Source organism: Cherax quadricarinatus, chromosome 53 (assembly GCF_038502225.1).
Source record: "Cherax quadricarinatus isolate ZL_2023a chromosome 53, ASM3850222v1, whole genome shotgun sequence".
Classification (NCBI taxonomy): domain Eukaryota; kingdom Metazoa; phylum Arthropoda; class Malacostraca; order Decapoda; family Parastacidae; genus Cherax; species Cherax quadricarinatus.
Genome location: NC_091344.1, coordinates 13,522,545 through 13,534,617, shown reverse-complemented (window position 1 = coordinate 13,534,617; position 12,073 = coordinate 13,522,545). Strand labels below are relative to the sequence as shown.

General features: G+C 43.6%; 1 protein-coding gene across 4 annotated transcripts in view; it reads right to left on the bottom strand.

Annotated features, from left to right (window-relative positions):
* The window catches only part of aPKC (protein kinase C iota type), a 525,119-nt gene that overhangs the window by 355,656 nt on the left and 157,390 nt on the right, over nt 1–12,073 (bottom strand). The window contains exon 1 of one of the 4 annotated variants that reach the window (XM_070096342.1): nt 2,150–2,165. The exons of the other annotated variants lie outside the window; for them this stretch is intronic. The gene's annotated coding sequence lies outside the window, so the exon portion shown is untranslated. Of the gene's footprint in view, nt 1–2,149; nt 2,166–12,073 lie in introns of those variants that run through there. 4 annotated transcript variants of the gene reach the window in all.

The window sequence follows — 12,073 nt, the reverse complement described above, 5'->3', positions numbered from 1 at the left end:
CACTCTGATCACACATTTCAAGAGATTCAGCTCCCCTTAGCTCGAATACAATTCCAGAAACAACTGAACCAGTTGACAATGCAGACAAATCACAGCCAACGGAAAAGAAAGAAGCCATTTGCCTACTTCCCCAATTATTCCTTCTGCAAGCATTTTATAAGCTATTAAATCATGATCACACTTGTCGAAGGCTTTTGCAGTCTTCATCCTTGTTGTCTCCCAGTGCAACCATATGGTAAGGATCCAGTAATTACAAGAAACAGCAGCGACCATGTTGCCCTGGATACTACGTGTTTAGCAATATTGCTTCTTAAAACTCTCAAAAACAGAGTTTGATAATGTAGGACATAAATGACAGATTTGGGCCTTTCCAGATTCCGTCTCCATATGATGGTTAATGCATGTGATTTTTTTTTTTTTTTTTTTTGCAGTTTTTGATGAATGAGAAATTCCACGAGTCTGGGCCTTGAGCAGAGTGCACGGGAATACTAGCCGTCTTCAAGAGGGAACTTGACCTTTAATCAGTTACTGATCAGCCAAGAGGCTCGGCCAGGAACAGGACCGCGAATGGAAGACGGGTGGTTGACCCATGGAATCCTCTCTAGGTAACCTTCAACTATCACGCTTCGATATTATAATCATGGGGGAGCGCTAAACCCGTAGGACTATACAGCGCATTTGGGAGGTGGGGATGGAAGGTATTCAAGCTCAATTCAGGGAACCGGAGCACAGATCCAATTCCCTAGGTCAAGAGCCCCTCACCAGCGTCAAGGAACCTCCCTTGAGCGGTTATGCTTTGATATATAAATACCAGGGTCATCCTGCCTCGAGGTTTATGTACAGTACCCATCTTATCCTTGACAAAAATTTATTAAAACTAGGCAATTCACTGTAAGCAGTGGAAGCTCGATCCTGGGTCCAATACTCGTATTTCAGTCACAATGCTGTGACTGGAATAATACACGAATAACCGGCACACACGAGAAACTTATGGCGACGTTTCGGTCCGACTTGTACCATTAACTAGTGACACGGCAATCTGTCTAGTCAGGACGTTGGTGCAAGAGACTGCGGAATCTAAACCTGATGACTTTGGAAGAGATTAAGTGTCAGAAGCATGATTAAGACGTATTTGAATCGCTAAGTAACTTATTAGGAGAACAGACACTTCTTTAACTTTCTGGGCCAGAAGCATGTGGCCACAAACGAAACCTAAAATTACAGACTAGTCACAAGGATGTTAGCAAGTACATTTTTAGTCTCAAATTATGCTGAATGAACCGAGTGGATATGTGGTGGATGTAAACACACACAGTTATAAGAGTAGGTACAACAGGGCTTCATTAACTCTCTTCCATCCAGTTGTAGAGTTGCCCCATTTCCCCCTCCCCCTCCCCCACATACCTAAACATAATGCGGCATTACACAAGAGAGAAAACAATTGACTAGCATTAGCACTACTACTCCACCTATCTATACACACTACCACATCACATAACTAGAGAACAGACTAACACCACCACCCTACCACTACTTCACCTAACTAGAAAGAGCAGACTAGCACTAGCACTCCGGCAACCTACCTTAAAGCACAACTTGACCTGGTTTGTCATGTGGGTGTATTCTTAACATACACATTCACCCACCACCACTTGGTATGCACCTGCTCCTCTCCGTATGGTAACACACCCCTTACACCACATTACCTTCTATCGCCACTTTTTATAAATATAATACAAAACTCAACCAAAAGAACAATTACCTTGATGCAATCTTTAATTTTCCTTTAATACATTCACAGCAGATTTATTTTAGAAGACAATAGCGCACTATCAAAGTAGAGGTTGAAACATTCCATCGCAGCTTCTCAAAACTGTAGTAAATTTAACCCACCAAAAATCCGATTTTATAATGTAGTCTTTGAAATTATATATTTAACTACATTCACAATCGATTTGTTTGAGAGTATAAAAAAAAAAAAACAAGAGACAACAGTAAGACAAGTAGAGGGTGTCATAGTTCACTATGGCATCGAATCACAAAAAATCCAGAGATGAAGGGAGGAATCATGAACGTCTTATGTACAAGGTGTTACTGAGAGGTGTGTGAATGACAGGGGAGTGAGAGCCAGGGACACACAAGCACATACACACCACACCCGCCTCTGGCCACTGACACAGCCACACTGACCCACCCACCTCGCCCGCCTACACGCACACATCAACCCAACTACACTTCCCACACACACACACACACACACACACACACACACACACACACACACACACACACACACACACACACACACACACACACACACACACACACACTCACACACACTCACACACACTCACACTCACTCACACTCACACTCACACTCACTCTCACACTCACTCTCACACTCACACACACTCACACTCACTCACACTCACTCACATTCACACTCACTCACTCTCTCTCTCTCTCTCTCTCTCTCTCTCTCTCTCTCTCTCTCTCTCTCTCTAAATCTTGCACTCCCTACCTTACCAAACGAACTTAATTAATACTTTTAATCATTCATTACTTTCTTACTTAACTGCCTAACAGAACCTATTACTGTTCCTGTCAAACTTTCAAACCTAAATCTATCCCTTCCTACCAGTCCTTGTCTAATTGACAAACCTTACTCTTTCCCTGGCTAGCCATCAACTTTACTTAACCTCTCCTTGCCTAGCTATCATGGTGTAACCACATATAAAATACATTAAAAGAATTAATGAGTAAATAGGCAGATGGATATTCAACATTCTAACAAATCGTCCCCATAAATTGTCAAGCAAGTAATATCTGGGGTCTTCACAGTGAAAAGCTGTGTTCAACAAGGTGCAATATTCGCCTCCATATTGGACTCGCATAGCTAACACATATACAATACTAAAATTTATATGAGTGGCATATATCGAGGGCACTTCAATCATTCAAGGCGATATGGAAAAGTCTTCTAGTGGGCCACAAAAATCCATATGATGTTCGATTTGTATTCAAATCTGCATACAGTAACCAAGGTAGACTATGAAAAATACCCCTTACCCTTCCAGTATGTACAATTAAAAAACTCTTAAAAGAATAAATAGTCCAATGATCCCCAGATCCTTGTACAGATGGGGAAAAGGAGGCAATGATCCCCGGATTCTCATACAGATGGGGAAAAGGAGGCAATGATCCCCGGATCCTCATACAGATGGGGAAAGGGAGGCAATGATCCCCGGATTCTCATACAGATGGGGAAAAGGGGGCAATGATCCCCGGATTCTCATACAGATGGGGGAAAGGAGGCAATGATCCCCGGATCCTCATACAGATGGGGAAAAGGAGGCAATGATCCCCGGATTCTCATACAGATGGGGAAAAGGGGGCAATGATCCCCGGATTCTCATACAGATGGGGAAAAGGCGGCAATGATCCCCGGATTCTCATACAGATGGGGAAAAGGAGGCAATGATCCCCGGATTCTCATACAGATGGGGAAAAGGAGGCAATGATCCCCGGATTCTCATACAGATGGGGAAAAGGGGGCAATGATCCCCGGATTCTCATACAGATGGGGAAAAGGCGGCAATGATCCCCGGATCCTCATACAGATGGGGAAAAGGAGGCAATGATCCCCGGATCCTCATACAGATGGGGAAAAGGAGGCAATGATCCCCGGATCCTCATACAGATGGGGAAAAGGAGGCAATGATCCCCGGATCCTCATACAGATGGGGAAAAGGAGGCAATGATCCCCGGATCCTCATACAGATGGGGAAAAGGAGGCAATGATCCCCGGATCCTCATACAGATAAGCAACAGGTTGATAGGTAGACATAAAATAATGAATGTTGATTTTTCGTTAAAACATCTTTCAAGTGGGTCAGCCAAGGCCTGAATGAAAAGCTTGAAAAATTTACAGAGCGCTAGGACTAAAAGGCCACTAAGCTCCCTTACGTAAATCTACAGAAAAATCTTCTCATAGTTACAATGAAGAGTGAATTAAGAACATACGAAACAACACTGCAGCAGGCCTACTGGCCCGTGCGAGGCAGGTCCTAGTCCCCCACCAGCCCAAGCAAATGCCCCAACCTAATCAGGTCAGGTCACATTCACTTAAGGAAGGAGCACGGCATCTGACCTAGTAGCACAAGCTAGTCAGGTCAAACTCACACCCACCCACACCCACTCACGTATTTATCTTACCTATTTTTAAAACTACACAACGTTTTAGCTTCTATGACGGTACTCGGGAGTTTGTTCCACTCGTCCACAACTCTATCACTAAACCAGTGCTTTCCCATATTCATTTCTGAATCTGAATTTTTCCAACTTAAAACCATTGCTGCGAGTCCTGTCTTGGCTAGATATTTTTGGCACGCTATTTACATCCCCCTTTATTTATTCCTGTTTTCCATTTATACACCTCTACCATATCTTCCCCTAATTCTACGCACTGGACTGGCCCCCACAATTGACGGATCTAAATATTATCGAACATATGTGGAGTCAATTGGAATAGCAAGTCAGGAACCAGTTTCCTCCACTGTTGTCTTCGGAAGAGTTAGAGCAAGTTTTGCTTGAGGAATGGCTCACAATTCCCTTGGATACTCTTCAAATGCTATATGAATCAATTCCTCAACGAATTGGTGCTGTTTCAGCTGCAAATGGAAGACCAGTTCCATATTGCAAATAGAAAATGTTAAAGAATGAGATGCTCATATTCCGTCCAACTTCTGTATATATGCGTACACACACACACACACACACACACACACACACACACACACACACACACACACACACACACTGTGGTGTGCGTGTTCCCGTGCCAACGTGAGTGCGTGTATCCCTTGGAGAAAGAGCTTTAGATCTACTGTTGGTGAATACCACAGACCTTAAAGTGTGTGAACATAATTAGTCAAAAATTACAGACCAGTAACCCTAACATCCTACCTCATAAAAATCTTGAGAGTGGTGAGACGTCAAATTAAAAATTTTATACAGCACAATCTGCACAACCCAAGCCATCACAGTTTTAGAGCCGGGAGATAATGCTTGTCACAACTGCTAAATCACTATGACAGATTTACGGAGGAGTTAGAAGGAAACCAAAACGCAGATGTGGTATATACAGATTTTGCAAGGGCGTTTGACAAATGTGTTTATGGTTAAACTAGGTAAGATTCGTCAGAAGCCAGGACAAGTGTTTCCTGACGCAGGTCTTAGGCATAATGATCCGCCACTGGAGCTCATCATGGGACGACTGCACACAAAACGAGGGCCACAGTCCTAATGGGAAAGTAGCTAAGTTGATTTTCAACTTTCCGACAGACGGAACACAGAACAGTAGTAGACAGAGCAAAATCCACAATTTGCGAGGTCCTGGTGCCTCCACGTTTCTTATCCTCACAGCAGACACAGATAAAAAAAGTTGCCACAACTGCTTCGTATCATTTGCGAATACTACCAAAATATGCATGAAAATCACCTCGGTAGAAGATACAAAAAATTGCAGGAAGATATAAGCAGTGTTTTCCTGGGGCAGTGGAGAACATGACGTTCAATAGTAGTAAGTTCCAGCTGCTTAGATAAGGAAAGAATGAAGAACTCAAAAGGCACACTGTATACAAAACTCAAGAGGATCATATAGAGCGAAAGGAACCCGTGAAAGATCTAGGAGTAATTATGTGGGCTGACCTTTCTTTTAAAGAACACAATAAGGCAAATATCACGCCGGTCACGAAGATGACAGAATGACTTTTCAAAAGAAGAGAAAGTGCCAATGGCAACGCTATTCAAATCGACTGTGTTCTCTTGTTTAAAGCATTATTCAGTGCTGGCGTAACTGTGCCGGGCAGGGAAGATATTACAGCTGGAACAGATGCAGAGATCATTTCCAGCCCGCATAAAGCCAATAAAGCATTTAAATTACTGGAGCACCTCACTGTCCTAAATATGTGGTCGGTTGAGCGGAGGAGAAATGTACACGATAACATATACGTCGAAAGCACTTCAAGGTTAAGTCCAAAATCTGTAAACTGTCATAACAACATACTATGGAGAGATATGGGAAGTGTAAAATAAACCCAGTGAAAAGCAGGGCCACTGTGGGGACATTAAGCAAACACTGTATCAACATCCGTGGCCCCAGACTATTTAACATCTTACCAGAAAATATAGAAACACTGCTGTGACAAGTATAGAAGTCTTCATGAGGAAACTGGACAAGTATGTCCACCAAGTGCCAGATCAACCAGGCTGTGATGGACACTCACTTAAAAAAGACAGAACACCAATTCTAAACATAACTAACCTCTTCCATCTCACCACCCTAATGATTAAACTAATTTCTCCTATTAGCAGCAACAGCCTGGTTGTAGCACCAGGTATATTAAAGGTAAAGGTATGTGCCTGTGTGTGTGCCTGTGTGTGTGTGTGTGTGTGTGTGTGTGTGTGTGTGTGTGTGTACTCACCTAGTTCTCACCTAGTTGAGGTTGCGGGGGTCGAGTCCGAGCTCCTGGCCCCGCCTCTTCACTGATCGTGTGAGCCGTGAGCTTTATCATACCTCTGCTTAAAGCTATGTATGGATCCTGCCTCCACTACATCGCTTCCCAAACTATGTGTGTGTGTGTGTGTGTGCGCGCGCGCGCGCACTCACCTAATTGTGGTTGCAGGGGTCGAGACTCAGCTCCTGGCCCTACCTCTTCACTGAGTGATACTAGGTCCTCTCTCTCCCTGCTCCATGAGCTCTATCATACCTCATCGTAAAGCTATGTATGGTTCCTGCCTCCACTACCTCACTTGGCAGGCTATTCCACTTCCTGACTACTCTATGACCGAAGAAATACTTCCTAACATCCCTTTGACTCATCTGGGTCTTCAACTTCCAATTGTGACCCTTTGTTTCTGTGTCCCCTCTCTGGAACATCCTGTCTCTGTCCACCTTGTCTATTCCACGCAGAATTTTGTATGTCATTATCATGTTTCCCATGACCCTCCTGTCCTCCAGTGTCGTCAGACCGATTTCACTCAACATTTATTCATAGGACATTCTCCTTAGCTCTGGAACTAACCTTGTCGCAAACCTTTGCGCTTTCTCTAATTTCTTGACGTGCTTAATCAAGTGTGGGTTCCAAACAGGTGCTGTATACTCCAGTATGGGCCTGACGTACACGGTGTACAGTGTCTTGAACGATTCCTTACTAAAGGTATCGGAACGCTGTTCTCAGGTTTGCCAAGAGCCCCTATGCTGCAGTAGTTATCTGGTTGATGTGTACTTCCAGAGACGTGCTTGGTGTTATACTCACCCCAGGATCTTTCTCCTTGAGCAAGGTTTGCAGTCTTTGACCACCTAGCCTATACTCCGTCTGCGGTCTTCTTTGCCCTTCCCCGATTTTCATGACTGCATTTGGCGGGGTTAAATTCGAGAAGCCAGTTGCTGGACCACGTGTCCAGTCTGTCCAGGTCTGTGTGTGTGTGTGTGTGTGTGTGTGTGTGTGTGTGTGTGTGTGTGTGTGTGTACTCACCTAGTTGTGGTTACATGGGTCGAGTCACAGTTCCTGGCCCCGCCTCTTCACTGGCCGCTACTTGGTCACTCTTTCTGCTCCATGAGCTTTATCATATCTCTTCTTAAAGCTATGTATGGATCCTGCATCCACTAGATCACTTCCCAGACTATTCCACTTCCTGACAACTCTGTGACTGAAGAAATGTGTATACGTGTGCACGTGTGTGTGCATTTAACTATGCATACATACAGTATTTAAAGTTATTATAACCAAGAATGAAGAACTCAAAAGGAGCACTATATACAAAACTCAAGAGGGTCACCAAATAGAACGTAAGAAACACGTAAAAGACCTGGGAATAATTATGTCAGCCGACCTTTCTTTTAGAGACCATAACAAGACAAAGATCACGACAGCCAGGAAGATGATTGGGTGGGTATTGAGAACTTTCAAAACAAGGGAAACAATGCCGATGGTGACACTCTTCAAATCGCTAGTGCTCCCTCACTTAGAATATTGCTCAGTGCTGACGGCCCCGTTCAGGGCAGGAGAAATATCGGAGTTGGAACAAATACAGAGATCGTTTACGGCTCACACTCAGCCAGTAAAGCACCTAAACTACTGGGAACGCCTGCAAGTCTTGAACATGTACTCATTGGAGCGGAGGAGAGAGAGGTACATGATAATATGTACCTGGAAGGTACTCGAGGGCTTGGTCCCAAATCCGCACACTGCCATAACATACTGGAGTGAGAGATATGGAAGGAAGTGTAAAATAAACCCAGTGAGGAGCAGGGGTGCAGTGGGGACAATAAGGGAACACTGTATCAACATCCGGGGTCCCAGACTTTTCAATATCTTACCAGAAGATATCAGAAACACTGCTGGAACAAGTGTTGAAGCCTTCAAGAGGAAACTAGACAAGTATCTTCACCACGTGTTAGATCAACCAGGCTGTGATGGATATGTGGGGCAGCGGGCCTCCAGCAGCAACAGCCTGGTTGACCAGGCGAGCACCAGACGAGCCTGGCCCATGGCCGGGCTCAGAGAGTAGATATACTATTGAAATTCTTCAAAGGTATATCAAAGGTAATTGGTATGTAAGTACAATGAATATAAGAATTAATATTAAAATACAGTCACCAACTCTACTAAAGTGAGCATCAGTAAGGATGTATACAGTCTATATAATTAGTGAGCGGTCTTACAGTAAGGACACTGATATATCTGTGACGATGAAGATTCCGCTGCAGTGACAGGTGCAACCAGGCAGGGTTGATAAACAACCGTGTTCCTGTTACATCTTCCGCTACCTTGTCCATAAGTCACAGATATAAGGGTGGTGCACTTGTTTCAAGGACCCTTTTACACCCGCAGCCCAGCTTTTGGGTACATTTCTCTGTAAACCGTCTAGTCAACCAGGTTCTGTGATAGTGGCCAGCAGGCCTACATAGGTATCACAACCTGACCTGATTCAGCACTTTTGGCAGCTGTTTAGCTTCATAAACACTTATTTCTGTTCCTTCAATATCACTAGTTTCTGTCGGTAGCAAAATAATGAGTGCTGGACCACATATGTTAACACCGTGTTCTCTTATTGTGCTAATGCGCCCTGTTTTACCCTGTTTATTCCGCACCTTCTCCCAGATCTTTCACTCCAGTAAGGTGTTACAGCAATGTGCAGTTTATGATCAAGCCCTCAGGTATAGTGTAGAGCCAGATATTCCTACTGCCTTCAACTGTATCCGGAGGTCATACTGCCACACAACGTCAAAGATAACAACAGCATTAAAGGAGACAGCAATGTAACACACAAAGACAACAACATTAATAGGAGATTACGTTATTTAAGCTGGGTTGGGTTTGGTTAGTTTAGATTGTCATTTATTAGAAAAAACTGAGCTTAATTAAGAGGCGAGCGAAACTTTGCAACGCGAACAGAATATGGAGATCCACCCAACACGGGTTAAAATAGGTCAAATAATCACGTTTTCATTCCAATGTCACACACTTGATGTTCTTAGCCGAAGTAATATCCTGATAATGACTGAGCACTGCCAGTACACAGCACACAGTTTCAACAGAAAATACTCCACAAAGCCACTTTTTCTGAAATCCTTCTGCTGACGCTAGTCTAAAACTGGTAACATTATAGACATTTAGCAGTGAAAGCCATTATTATACGACGTTTCATTTCACTGAAGTTCTCACTATGGGTAAAACGTCGTATAATTAAGGCTTTTCTGCTAAACATCTCTTTGAAATTTCCATTAGTCGACTTGCACCAGTGTCTACCTCATTAAAACCTGATGATATTTGTTGAGAAATTTATGATTCTAAAATATTTTTCCTGGAATTGACACCATTGTCACGTCTGTAGCTGCTGACCGCAGGTCGACTCTTTATCAGTTAATTACACCTAAAAGTCATTGACCTGTGTTGGTCGGTACAAGCACGTAAGAGAATCATTAACCTGTGTTGGTCGGTACAAGCACGTAAGAGAGTCATTAACCTGTGTTGGTCGGTACAAGCACATAAGAGAATCATTAACCTGTGTTGGTCGGTACAAGCACGTAAGAGAATCATTAACCTGTGTTGGTCGGTACAAGCACGTAAGAGAGTCATTAACCTGTGTTGGTCGGTACAAGCACGTAAGAGAGTCATTAATCTGTGCTGGTCGGTACAAGCACGTAAGAGAGTCATTAATCTGTACTGGTCGTTACAAGCACGTAAGAGAGTCATTAACCTGTGTTGGTCGGTACAAGCACGTAAGAGAGTCATTAATCTGTGCTGGTCGTTACAAGCACGTAAGAGAATCATTAATCTGTGCTGGTCGTTACAAGCACGTAAGAGAATCATTAATCTGTGCTGGTCGGTACAATCACGTAAGAGAGTCATTAATCTGTGCTGGTCGGTACAAGCACGTAAGAGAGTCATTAATCTGTGCTGGTCGTTACAAGCACGTAAGAGAGTCATTAATCTGTGCTGGTCGGTACAAGCACGTAAGAGAGTCATTAATCTGTGCTGGTCGGTACAAGCACGTAAGAGTCATTAATCTGTGCTGGTCGTTACAAGCACGTAAGAGAGTCATTAATCTGTGCTGGTCGTTACAAGCACGTAAGTCATTAATCTGTGCTGGTCGGTACAAGTACGTAAGAGTCATTAATCTGTGCTGGTCGTTACAAGCAAGTAAGAGAGTCATTAATCTGTGCTGGTCGTTACAAGCAAGTAAGAGAGTCATTAATCTGTGCTGGTCGTTACAAGCACGTAAGTCATTAATCTGTGCTGGTCGGTACAAGTACGTAAGAGTCATTAATCTGTGCTGGTCGTTACAAGCAAGTAAGAGAGTCATTAATCTGTGCTGGTCGTTACAAGCAAGTAAGAGAGTCATTAATCTGTGCTGGTCGTTACAAGCACGTAAGAGAGTCATTAATCTGTGCTGGTCGGTACAAGCACGTAAGAGTCATTAATCTGTGCTGGTCGTTACAAGCACGTAAGAGAGTCATTAATCTGTGCTGGTCGGTACAAGTACGTAAGAGTCATTAATCTGTGCTGGTCGTTACAAGCACGTAAGAGAGTCATTAATCTGTGCTGGTCGGTACAAGCACGTAAGAGTCATTAATCTGTGCTGGTCGTTACAAGCACGTAAGAGAGTCATTAATCTGTGCTGGTTGGTACAAGCACGTAAAAGAGTCATTAATCTGTGCTGGTCGGTACAAGCACGTGGCAATCTTGGGCTGACCTTATCTCACCCAACAACCTTTCCTGCGTCCAGCGAGTCAAGGAGATGGTCATGTTGTCTTACTCTCACCGAAAGACACTTGTAACAACACCAATCTTTATTACCTGGAGTATACCTGGAGAGGGTTCCGGGGGTCAACGCCCCCGTGGCCCGGTCTGTGACCAGGCCTCACGGTGGATCAGGACTTGATCAACCAGGCTGTTATTGTTGGACAACGTTTCGCTTTGAGCTTTATTTCAAGCTTCTTAGAGATAAATGTTGCCATAATAAAGGTCTCTTCTGCTATTTGTGTCTTTATCGTCATTCCTGTTGGCATTACGTTTTCCAACCTTCATATAATAATAATAATAATAATAATAATATTATTATTATTATTATTATTATTATTTGACAGAATCCAGTGCTAAACTTGTATGGGCCATAGAGCGCTGCCTCAACCTTGAGAATCATTCTTGCAGCTAGCTAAGGGAGTTGCGTTTCCGTGTATGGAAGGTGAGCTGGCAAATGGCCTATTCATAGCTAAGAATGTTACTGACTACTGGCTCCCACAATACCCATCATAACAACTTAAAAGACCGTGCAACTCTCTCATCAGGTTAGCATCTCGGTCGCTTTTTCAGCATCACCAAAATTTAGATACGGTTCTTCATGTAAAGTGCTAAACCCGTGTGTTGTCACTCATAGTAGTGTGGTGGTGGTGGAGGCTCGCTACGTTCCTGAAGTTAGTTCCTGATCAGCAGCACTCAAGTTCCTATGTTGGACTGTGTGCGGCTAGCACCAACAATCTTACTGATGGTCACCATCCAGGAGG